Below are 13,762 nucleotides of genomic sequence, written 5' to 3' on the forward strand. Positions count from 1 at the left end.
AGTTGAATTAAGAGTAAAAAGACAAGCAACATGATAAATGCATTAGAAAGCATCTTCATTTCGTCTTGTGAAAAAACAAATCTACTTCTCGCTTTACACTTTATTAGTGACATTAAAATATATGTACTCTGAAAATTCTAACATGTCTCCATTACCCATCAAATTTTGTAGTTTATATAACATGGGGTAGAATTACAGTGCAATATTTTTTCAGAAATAATGCTCATGAGAAGAGCAATAACTATTAACTTAAATATTTAACATGCATTTTTACATGAACAATATATATGAGCTGTGTGCATAATTTTATAACTTGCTCTCATGGCATGTAGCAATGGTCTTTGTAATAACCGTGCCTTTTATACCACCCCAAATCTTAAATATATATAATCTTTTCTATATAATCAATGATAATTTGTGCATAGTTCAACCTGGAACTCATTCAGCGTATGCTTCAGTCTTATCTCTGTCCTCAGGGAAAATGATTTTAGGCATGGTATGTTTATAGAGAAATAATATTGGCATCTTTTCTATATTTTTGCTATCACTAGGAGGCGTTTTCTTTATGGATGAACATGGAGCAAAATCTCCACTTATTTGGTTTAAAATTCCATATGACTACATATTACACCTTTCAAAAATTGTCCCAAGGAAATAGTCTGCCAAAAAAAAAAATACACAAAAGTGTTCATTGCAGCAGTGTTTATAATGGTTAAGAAATGGAACCAACATAAAAGGCTAATCATAGAATTGATAAAATCATGTTACATACAAGCTTTGGAATATTCTGTGACCATTAAAATGATAAAATGTAATGATCATTACATATTTACCTGAAAAAAATAATAAAGGTATTAGGTAGGTTGTAAAAAGCTGAATCAAAATTTTTATCTATTTTAAGATGACATGTATATCAAAACAAAGTAGTCTATATATGATGTTAACTGAAAAAAAATGAAGTTTATAATTTGGAAAAAGAGGTCTTTATTTTTCACAAACTTTTCAGCCTGCAGTGGCCATTCCAGCAGGCTGGGAAACAGGGCTCCTGGCCACAACTCAGGAACTTGTGCTTCAAGGGAGGGACAAAGGGAATGGGATTTTATACTGACCAGGGTGACTAAATATGCATAGTTAACAAGCTATAGAAAGAGTCATGAATATTTATGAAAAGAGAACTATGTGCCTGGGCAGTGGGGCTTTTTATAGAGTCCATGTTTAAACATGGCCACCCTGTATGTCAAAAAGGTGAAACAAGGACATGAAAACCCTCTTTGTGCATGTTCTGTAGACTGTTAAAAACACTTCATGGTTGGTAGTCTTTTATCAGGAAAGAATGCTGGTCTGACCATTAGGAAATAAAGCCTGATGGCTGTTAGCAAGAGAGGGGTAAAATGATGGACGTCTAAACCTCCCATTCCATGGCTGGGAACTCAGTTTTAAGGTTTCTCTGGGGTTCCCTCAGCTAAGAGGAATCCATTCAGTCAGCTGGGGGGTTAGGATTTTATTGTTAGTTCACAATGGGAACTGGAAAAGAGCCAAGAACAGTGAATACAGATAAGTTGTTAGAGTGGTGGAATAAAAAGTTTTTATTTTAAAAAGTTTCTGCTGTTACTGTTGTGAAAGTGCTTTATTTGTTAACATATTTTCAAGTTTCCATGTAACCACATTTCCCCTAACCAACTGCTGATCATAATAGGCTGTAATTAATGAATTGTTTTATCCTATTTAGCCTTTGGTGTTGAACTTGGGCAGCATTCATGGGCTGTTAAGTTTTATGACTCTATAATGATAGAACAGCTTCTTAAAGCCTAAGTGACCTCCAAATAGCTAAAAGATTTGTTTAGAGTCTCTGCTATTAAAGAATAAATAATACAGCCCATTCTTTGCATTAGGGGAATTTATTTGAGCAAAAAACATGTAAAAGAGAATTATGTACATGTTACTCATTTTTTCTACATCACATAGATGGAATGGAAGCTAAATACCATGTAAGAGCTTGACAAAATAAGTACAGGATTAATTAGAATACATATTGCTTCTGTCACAAAATTTTAATTGGATTTAGCTTATTCAAGTTTAGTTCAATGGAACTTTATTTTTTCAGCCTTCTATGCTCTGACATTGGCATTATTCTAAACCTAGCTCATATACAAATATTATAAATTGTTCTAACCCTGCAGCTCCATGTGCAAGAGCAGAGAACTTTATGAATTTGTTTATTAGTATGCTTTTCTTTGAATAAGCTAGAAAATAGCATGTCCTCATGTGTTATAGACAGATTAATGGCCCCAGAAGATGTCCACATCCTAATCCCTCAAACCCTGGAACCTGTGAATACATTCCCTTACATGGCACAAGAGACTTGAGCCCCGTAATATTCTGAAATAAAAAAAAAAAAAAAAGAAGTTTGCAGAAGTCATTAAGTTAAAAATTCGGAGATGGTAAGACTGTGCTGGATTATTTGAATTGGCTCAATGTACACAAAAGTCCTTATAAAAGGAAAGTACGAGGATCAGAAAGAGATCTGAGGATAGAAGCACGGTCCAGAGGTGAGATTTGAAGGTGCTATGCTGCTGCTAGGTTTGAAGATGGAAGAAGAGGCCATGAGACACAGCATGTATGTGGTTTTTAGAAACACGATAAGGCAAGGAACTGGATTCTCCCTTAGAGTCTCCAGAAGAAACTCAGCCCTGTTAACAATTTGATTTTAGCCCAGTGAGATCCATTTCAGACTTCTGTCCTCCAGAATGGTAAGATAATAAATTTGTGTATTTTAAGCCACTACGTTTTTGATGATTTGTTACTCAGGAATAAGAATCTAATACAATGTGTTTTGATACTGTGTTCCTGAAAAACCTCATGCAAATCTGATAATTTTGAAGTTCAAATGATACTTTATAAGCATGCTGGTGGAGATTCACTATTTTGGGGAAGGTCATGAAAGGACCCAATTTTATAGGAAGAGGTCTCTTTCCCATTGTGAAAAATCTACCAATACTAATATGTTTTATATACTTACATTGTTCTTTGCCACGTTTTCATAACACAGAAAATGTTAAAATACCTGAGGTAAAGCAACAAATGTTGCCTAGACAGGATAGGAGAGTGTGAGATTCTGAATTTTTAAGTCCTACAATGTAGATTGAATGTTACAGAACTTCAGATGCCACTGGGATATTGGTGGTGGTGGATATTGTATTTGTATTCTCTTTCTCTCTCTCTCCCTCTCTCTCTCTCTCTCTCTCTCTCTCGTGTGTGTGTGTGTGTGTGCGTTTCTTATATTTCTCCTTCATAAGAAAGTCTTATCCCCTATGCACGGAAAGACTTGGTTTGGCTCTAGATCTTGAAGCTTGCCTATGACAGCAAAATTCCTAACAACCAACAAATCAGGATGAAATGGGGCTCTGATATGAATCAGTGCCATTTAGGAACTCACCAGTTAACTGAGCAAAAGGACTGGACCCCGTCTTGGAAGCAAAAATGCTGATTAGGAAGCATAGGTAGCTCTGTCTAGTAGTTAGAATAAACTCCTTTTTCAAAGTAGCCTGGGGACATTTTCAACTCTTGACCTTTCCCACTACTCTCGGAGGAAACAAAATAAAAATCTTTCCATAGCTCTATATTTCTAACTCACATTGTATCAAAGGTAAAAGATTACTACCTTTCTAAGTAATTTCATGAAAATAATCTTTGCATATTATATAGGAAGCAGCCTCCAATTTGTGCTTTCACTGCAATATAAAAAAATGCAGTGAGAAGGCTCTTGGAACATTCAGCAAGTACTTTGTAGAGATTCCATTTTATATAAAAAGTGCCTAGTGTGTGGAGTCAAAATGGAAATTAGTAAAAATGAAAAACAAAGTTGAAAAACATGAAAATAATTAGTGACTTCAGCAGATTTATTTTCTCCCACTGCATTTTATTTATTAATTGGGTTGTGAAACACACATCTCCAACTTCTCCTGAGCTAAAATTGGTCATTTACTTAACACTTTATTTTCTAGTATCTCAGAGAAAACATAGCCTGTCTCATGATTTTTCAGAAGTACACTTCGATTAAAATTGGCAAAAGTTATTATTGTCCTTTCTGTGTATAGTGACTAAGCCAGTCACAGGCAAGTGAGAAATTCTGGAGATAAACTGCTTGATGAATGGGTGCTGTGCACTAAGCTAGTGCTCTGTGTAGGAACAAGGAGTGCTGGACGCTGACCTCATGCTGACTGAGCATGTGACACGGCTTGTTAGGACAATATGGGAACATGATTTCAATGTACAGATTGATATGGCAATATAAACAGAAAAATTTGCTGCTCTTTCACAGATTCGGCCCCTATGATATAGTTCACTTGTTCATTTCTTTCCACAGATAAATATTAGTTAGCTTACTATGTGTCACTGGTAGAATACATCTCAGACTAAGGTTATAATCTTGCAATTTTTCTTATTTTTAAACTGACATTCTCTTATAATTTATATATCGAGTTCATTGTAGTATAATTTTTATATATAATAAAATCTACCAATTTCAAGGGTACAGTTTGATGAGTTTTGAAAAATATATGTAGCCAAAACAATCTTAAGATAGATTATATTATATTATAATGGAATAATTCCATGACCCCCAAATTATATCCTGCCCTTTTGCAGTCAGTTATTCCTGCTTTATAATGTTCAAGACCAACAATCTTCTTTTGGTCACCAAGGATTAGTTTAACTTTTCTTGAATATCATATAAACAAAATCAGACAGTATGGGCTATTTGTGTTTGGTTTGTTTGGTTCACCAATGACTTTGAGATTTATCCATGTGATTGTGTGAATTGATAGTTCATTTTCTTTTTATTGCTGAGTAGTATTCCACTGTATGGATGGAGCACAGCTTGTTAATCCATTTGCCCATTGAAGGACATTTGAGATGTTTCCGTATTTTGGCCATTGTAAGTAATGCTGCTATTAACATTCATGCACAGGTGTTTGTACAGACATGTTTTTATTTCTCTTGGGTACATGCCTAGGAGTGGAATTACTGGGCCATATGGTGAGTGTATGTTTAATTTTGTAAAAACTGCTAAATTGTTTTCCAAAGTGGATATAACATTTTGCAATCTGACCAGCAATATATGAGAATTCCAAGTTGTTCTATAATCTCACCAATACTTGCTATCATCTTTATTATTTAATTTTTGCCATTCTAGTATGAATGTAGTAGTGTATTTTTTGGTTTTAATTGGCATTCTCTGTTGCCTAATGATGTTGAGTATTGTTTCATGTTCTTATTGGCCATTCATGTACCTTCTGGGTCAAGAGTGTACAAATTTTTTGTCTGGTTTTAAATTGGGTTGTTTATGTTTTATATTATTCAGTTGTAGGTGTTGTTTATATGTTCTGGGTAAACTCTTTGCTAAATATATGTATTGTGAATAATTTTTCCCATTTGGTAGCTTGCCTTTTCATTTTGTTAATGGTGAGGAATAACTCATGTATTTAGGTATTTGTCTGCTACAAACAAGTCAAGGTGAAATGATCAATGTTGTGTTAACCAGCCTGTGTGGCGAAAGATTGAAAAAGCTTAAGACTTTTAAATTTTACAGTAATGAATTCTAGTTAAGTGGCATTTTCAGAAACTCCTGAAAATAGTCAGGAACACATAGGTAATGTTAATATTTTTGACTTGACATGATGATCAAAATCTTTCCTGTTACAATTTTTCTTGCAAAAATATAGAATCTGAGATCTATACCTAGAGTACTATGTTGTTGAAATTATTTATTATATTATTTGTTTACATATTTTTAATTAAAAGATATATTGATTTTGCATTGTAAATATAAAGAATTTTTATGTATGTATTCCATCATTCAGAATTCTATATATTAATATACACCAAAAATACAGATTATCAAAGAGCTATTTCATTTCTTTAGCATTTTAAATATTAAATGCAGTTAAGAATGTGTTATTTAACACATGGCTAATGAGTGCATATATAAATAAGGAAATATTTCAGAGTTAAGTGGATTTTCACCAATAAATCCATGCGGGTGTAAGAAAAAATGAACACCTCATAACAACATTGAGAGTGAAGACTGATTCATATTGCCAGAATCTGAGAGGAATTTCTAATCACTACAAGACCTATGGAACTAATGGAAAAGATCAACCAATTAGGCAAAATAATTTTTTTAAAATGCTTGTATTAAGACATATATTGAGTACATGTGGTGCTTATTTTTCCATTCTTGGGATACTTCACTTAATAGAATGGGTTCCAACTCTCTCCAGGAGAACAAAAGGGATTCTATGTCACCATTATTTCTTATAGCTGAGTAATACTCCATGGTATACATATACCACATTTTACTAATCCACTCATGTATTGATGGGCATTTGGGTTGTTTCCACATCTTTGCAATTGTGAATTGTGCTGCTATAAACATTCGGATACAGGTGTCTTTTTTATAGAATGACTTTTGTTTTTTTGGGTAGATGCCAAATAATGGGATTGCTGGATCGAATGGTAGGTCTACTTGAATCTGTTTAAGGTATCTCCATATTGCTTTCCACAGGGGTTGCACTAGTTTGCAGTCCCACCAGCAGTGTATGAGTGTTCCTGTCTCTCTGCGTCCACGCCAACATGTGTTGTTTTGGGACTTTTTGATAAAGGCCATTCTCACTGGAGTTAAGTGATGATATCTCATTGTGGTTTTGATTTGCATTTCCCTGATGATTAGGGATGTTGAGCATTTTTTCATATGTTTGTTAGTCATTCTTATATCTTCTTTTGAAAAATTTCTATTCATGTCCTTTGCCCACTTTTTGATAGGGTTGTTCAATTTTTTCTTACTGATTTTCCTGAGTTCTAAATAGATTCTTGTTATCAGTCCTTTATCTGATGTGCAGTATGCGACAACACCAATTGGGTATTGGACTGAGGTGGGGGTTGGGGGGTAGGGAATGGGTGTATACCTACACGATGAGTGCATTGCGCACTGTCTGGGGAATGGTCACGCCTGAATGTTCTGACTTGGGGGGATGGCGGTGGGGGGAAGGGATGGGGGTATAACTACATGATGAGTGCAATGCACACTATCTGGGGAATGGACACGCTTGAAGCTCTGACTCGGGGGGATGAGTGGGACATGGGCAATATATATAACCTGACATTTTGTACCCCCATAATAAGCTGAAATAAAAAAAAAAAAGAGAAGAAAAAAAAAAAGAAAACTAAAAAACAACTATAGCTAATAAAGAAACAGTGTCTAGGATATATAAGAACTCTTAAAACTCAACAAATAGAAAAATAGACAATCTAACTTTTTTTTTAAAAAGACATATATTGATGAAAATTAAATTATAAAGATAAATTAAAAAATATATACATTTATTTAAAATAAAATCACATTGCCCACAAAAGTCTGAATGCTCTCAGACTTTTCCTCAGTAATACTAAATATAGGAAAATAACTTTGATATTGATATATTTCAAGGCACTAAAAAAATAATAACCATTATGGAGTTTGCCCTCCTTGAGAGTGAAGGTTGATCTGGCTTGCAAGGTTAAGTAAAATACTCAGGGTTGGCCTTTTGAGCAAAAGTAAATATTTAGAAGATTTTTGTTATATTAAGGAAGAAGGGCCCCAGGGCAGTGAAAGTATGATTGAATATTCTGCTAATCCAGGCATGTGGAAGTTTGAGTGTTAAATTTTCAGACATTTCTGAGGGTGAGGGAGGTTAAACCAAAATTGAGTAGTAAAAAAGGAGCTCTAGTAATCCTAACACATTTTAATTATTATTATGCAACCTTTATCTATTTTAAATATTAGAGTGCTAAGTACACTTTTAAAAGTGCAGCTTCTATTGATAGAAAAATTGAAAACCAATATTCTACATATTTTTTTGACAAAAAGATTTCAGGGGAATAGTTTTAGGTAAGGGAATGATTTTACAGTATGTGGAGGATATTCTGATAGCCAGTGAGACTGAAGCTGAATCAGGGCAACATGCCATAATTGAATTAAATTTACTAGCAGACAAAGGATATAAAACATCTCAGAAAGAAGGTCAGATATCAATTCCCACTGTCAAATACTTGAAGTTTTAATTGTCTCTTAGAACTTGGAACATCCTCTCAGATTGGAGACGGGCTATAAGTTGAATAGCAGTTCCTACTACTTGAAAACAGTTGTGAAGATTCTTGGGTATGGCTGGGATTTGCTGAATTTAGATTCTTAACTTCAGGAATATATCAAAACTCCTGTATAAAGATTTAAAAGGAGAAGAAAAATAACCATTTAATTGGACCAGCGAATGCCACAATGCTATCTTGGCTATTAAAAAATTAATGACTGCACCCACATTGGTACCTCTGGATTTATATAAGACTTTTGATTTGTTCATTCAAGAAAGACGAGGAATTAGATGCAGGGTATAGACACAAACTTTTGGAGATCATAAGCAACCTGCACTTTATTTTTTTGAACAATTGGATGTGGTAAAAATAGGATGACACACTTGTCTGAGAATGGGACCTGCTACTTATGATAATTTACATGAAGCTGAAAAGTTTACTCTTGGGCAAGTGATGACTCTTCACACCATGAATTATGTATTTCCCCTACTAGAACAAAAAGGAGGCTTTTGGTTAATGGCCAGTAGCCGGATGGATAAATACCAAGTTACATTGTGAGATAATGCTAATGTAACACTAAAGATGGTATACACCTTAAATCCAGCCATCTTTCTGCCTATGGACTCTCTTTCCTCATTCTATGATTACGTTTAGATTATTGACCAAGTATATTCTAGCCTCCCAGATTTGACTGAGTAGCCCCTACTGGCCCCAAATGAGGAGCTCTTTATGGATGGAAGCAGCCATGTGAAACAGAGACTAAAAAAAGTGAGTATGCTGTGGTTATCAGCAAACAGGTAATTGAGCCACAAGCCCTACCCACTGGGATATCCACCCATAAAATAAATTAATTGTACTAACTAGACTGATTCTAACTATGCCTTTATGGTGGCACATGCTCATAAAGCTATTTGGAAGAAATAAGGGTATCTTACCTCTGAAAACAAGAAAATTAAATGTGGACCACAAATTCTTGAGGTATTAAAAGCCATTTTACTGCCCAGCGAGTTAGCCATCATGCACTGCTGGGACATCAGAGAACTATTTATGGTAGGTTTGATGGCCAAAAGAGCAGCCCCAAAATTGTCCAACCAATTGGCCTTAATCCCCTTCCTCCAATTGGATAGCAGGGAACCCCTATTAGTACAATAGCAGGTCATCAAATGATGTTTCCCCAAAGTCGGGGGAAATTGATAACACACGAGCTCCCAGAGGGACAGGCAAACAGAGCAGTTACAGATAGAACCCCCTCTGTCTGTGGGGTCAATGGGAAATAACCTCTTGGGCCTATGACTGTTTAAATAGCTGGACAATGGGGGATATTTGCTTGTTGGGAATCCTTACTGCCCACTGTTTAGCCCATAACAGGTCAAAAGTTGCCCATTAAACTAGCTCCCTAAAACTGTTTTCATAAATGACTAGGGGAATTTTGGATAAAAATTCCATCTCGGGGACATGGGGCCAATATTTCCCAGGCAGGATCCCAGAGAGGGATGGGTACCTCCTTTGGTATACTTTACTACCTTTGTGGGGAGAGGGTGGCTACTCAATGATATGCACTAAAATATTTTGGTTACACCCCAACACTTTTGTTCTTATTCATACCCCAACTATGTACCATTTTAGCAGGAAGCAGCCAGATAGATTGATATCCTGATTCCTCAAGATTGAGGAATAAACTAAAAAGAAGGAGGGAGTTGTAACTGGCTCCATGAACAATTTTCAAGCACCCCGTACGTTTTTTTTTATAATTCTTTACCTTATCTAACTACTTGATTTTTGAGTTGTTTCCCAGAAATGATGGATTTTCTACAAAACAAAGTAGTTGAGATTCTGAGGACCCCAGGACAGACTTCCTGATGCCAGTACTCACCATCCCCCTCAACCTGCCCCAAGGCATGCAACCACTCCTTAAAAAGCCCATGATCTCCATTAGTCAGAGAGAAAGATTTGAGGCAGCTTCTCCAGTTCTCCTGGTAGGCACCTGTCATATTAAAAAATTCTTTTCTTCCTTGGCAATCCTTATTGTATCACTAATTGGATCTTTGTATGATGAGAAACTGTACCTAGACCAAAAACCCCTGTGGTTTTGACAACAATGGCTCTAAGACTTAAGCTCACAGACATGTCAAACAATCATCAAAAATATCAGAGAAGACCTGACACATAAAAACACATACACATAAAGACACAGTCAGAAGCAGATCTTACAGATTTAGAATATTTTTTGTTTGCCACTTTTCAAATAATTTCTTTCTCCTTCTCTAGACTATCAATCTCTTGATTACCTGTTTTGTTGCCTTAAACAATTGTTGTTAGGCAACTCTAAATTTGCATTTCCAAAGACAATACTTTCAATTGAAAGATGGTAGAAAATTTATGTCTCAAATCACAGAGAAGAAATTTAATATTTAACCTTTTTTAATTTTTTTTTATTTCATGAAATTATGGGGGTACAAACATTTTTGTTACATGTTATGACTTTGCCACATCCCAACCATGATTTGAGACGTGACCTTTCCTCCATACAATATTCACCACATCCATTAGTTGTGAGTTTACCCACCCCCAACCTCCCTACCCCCAAAGAATATTACTACTCTGTGAGCACCTTAGTGTTGATCAGTCAGTGCCAATTTGACGGTGAGTACATGTGGTGCCTGTTCTTCCATTCTTGAGCAAAGATGTGGAAACAACGGAAGTGCCTGTCAATCCATGAGTGGATTAATAAAATATGGTATATGTATACAATGGAATTTAACCTTTTTTTAAAAGAAGAGGTTTGGATGTGTGAGCTGGAGGAAGATTAAAAATGGATACCAAAGTAACGCAAAATCTTAGGAATTCATCATAGGATTTTACAGGGAGACATACAGATGACCCTAGATGAAATTGAAAAATCACACCAAAATGTCACACCTTGGAGACCAATCTAGCTATGTAGGTGATTTTTTTAATTTAGTCTCTTTTTCCAACTGGACTACTGACCTCAGGGCAGAGCTCACAAGGAATCTTGAGTCTCCAAAAGAGGGAAACACCATGGGACCAGGCCATGCAATGCTTTCACAGGGCCACACAATGCTTTCTCAGTGCACTTCCTTATAAAGTCATTTCTCTAAGTATTTAAACTGCTCCCCTTATTATCCAAAGCACAAAAGCAGTCTTGCTACTAGTAACTATTTACTGTAAACAACTGCCCTCAGCTAGTGACTTGCCAGCTATGGCACACACAAAAGTTTTTTTTTCTTTTTTTCTTATTACAGTACTGCCTGGATATTTGCCTCTAATTAAGCTTACTTCTGACCATAGAGTTCTTTAAATAAATCCTTTCAAAATCTTTTATTATTAAGATTTTAGCCACTACAAACAGCTGATATTTCTGGTTTTTGAATCTCTTTCACTGGAGGTAGCCTCCCATTTGAAACAAGTAAGACTTAACCACAGTTATGACTCACAGTGTGTCTCCAAAGAGGAGCAAAGCAGTCTTCACAAGATCCAGAACCACCCCAAAGTCATATCAAAGAAAAGAAAGTATTCCTAGCTGAAAATAGAGTACAACTCACATTTCTGTCTGGTCATATTCTTTAAGTTCTGAAATTCTCAGCTGACTTTCTACACAAAAAGGCCCCAAAGTCCCATATGCCCTCACTGATGGAAGAGTACAGGAAATCGAAAGCTGTCCATGTAAGGGAAGATATGAAAGTCACCAAAATGCCTGATGCAGAATCAAACCCAGGCTGCAGTGGTGAAAGCACAGATTTTTAAACAGCCTTCATAGTAAATTCTGCATGAAATAGAAAGCAGGCAGTTTGAGTGTACAAAGGATTTTAACTTTGTGTCAGGTCACATTTTTGTTCTTTAACTTTTTCAAGTGAATTTTTAAGGGCAGCCATGACACTATTATGTGTCTTTCTTTTAATTTGATCTTAACATCAATTGTTTAGAATAAGATACCTCTAAAATATATATTTATAGGATCCATTTTTCTGGCTATTGACAAATTGAATTTCCAATGGTGTATTTATACTAACAAAGCCTCTTCATGTAAAACCCAAGATATAATTTTATGGCATAGAAGAAGCAATCTCAACCTTCTCTCCACCCTCCCAGAAATAGTTTAAGATACCTAAAGACTCTTGTTGCCACAGTATTAACCAGGCAACAAGGGTTGAAACAATAAAAACCCTTTATGAATGGGAATTTTTATGACAAATTCTCCCAAAAGCTTGATACATTCAGAACAAAAAATCTCAGGTCCCCAGCCATTTTTAGACTGGCTACCAGATATGACCCAAAAACCATGTCCCCCAGATAGTGGAGACTAAGAGAGAGCACTCCCACATCATCACAAATCAAGTTCTTAAGGACATAAAACAAGACAAGAGGGAACTTTATTCAGCCCCCCTCTTTATGATGAGATTACACAGAAACACAAAGTAAAGGAAGTCTGTTTCTGGAAAGTCAAGCATACAAATAGTGATTTTTTTACTGTCTGCTTAACTGGATTCCACAAAGGTAGAGGGAAGCTGGAAGCCTTGATGTTAAGAAATTCCTACCCTTTTCCAGCATTTCAGGTTCTCAGATTCTCTTCACTGCAGCTTCCAGAAGAACAGAGCTTTTGATCACCCTGCTCACTGATTAAAAAGAAAACCGTTTTCTTTCTTTTAATTTTTAATATCAACTGAGACATAATTATTCTACAAATGTAACAAAAACACAAATGTCAGTTACTCTGAGTTTTATCTTGGCAATACAGACAAAACAGATCCCCCTAAGGTCCCCCCCAGGTCCAATGAGTGTTTGCTAGCAATTTTTTTAGGGGTCCACATACAGACATGACAAAACAAAGACATACATGAAGCCTTCAAATCAGAATTTCAAAACCAGAAACAAAGTTTCAAGCAAAGCAAATGTGGTTTCTCAAGGTTACAGTCCCTTCAGTTCTTGGGGGGGGGGTATCCCCTACCAAATAAAGTGCTCTGACAAAGCAGAGCTAAGTGCCCTGCGGAAGCAGGATCTTGTGTCCTTCTGAGGCAGAACCAAGTGTCTAGAGGGATAATACCATACATGAATGCTCCATTTCCTGAGACATCTTCCTGTTTCTGACACTGCAAGATAAAAGCACCATGGGACAGCAATGCCCAGTTAGTAGCCAAACACTTGGATCCATCCCTGAGTAAAAATTTCTCAGACAGCCAGGTGTGGTGGTTCATGCCTGTAATCCCAGCACTTTGGGAGGCTGAAGTGGAAGGATCACTTGAGGCCAGGAGTTCAAGACCAGACTGGGCAACATATTGAGACATATCTACAAGAAAGAACAAAAGAAAATTAGCTGGGCATGGTGGTTTGTGCCTATAGTCCTAGATACTTGTAAGGCTGCAACAGGAGGATTGCTGGAGCCCAGGAGTTCAAGGTTGCAGTGAGTTGTGATTGTGCCATTGCACTGTAGCCTGGACAATGGAATGAGACCCTGTCTCCAGGAAAAAAATTCACTCAGGCAGCTGCTGGCTGGGACCAAATGGTGGCTGTAGCCAGGGGCCAATGTGCCATGAGTAAGACACCCACTTAAGATTTTCATCCCATCTAGGGTCACCTGTATAATCAAATTGCTGAAACCCAGTAATTATATAAGTGA

Source organism: Eulemur rufifrons, chromosome 30 (genome assembly GCF_041146395.1).
Source record: "Eulemur rufifrons isolate Redbay chromosome 30, OSU_ERuf_1, whole genome shotgun sequence".
Classification (NCBI taxonomy): domain Eukaryota; kingdom Metazoa; phylum Chordata; class Mammalia; order Primates; family Lemuridae; genus Eulemur; species Eulemur rufifrons.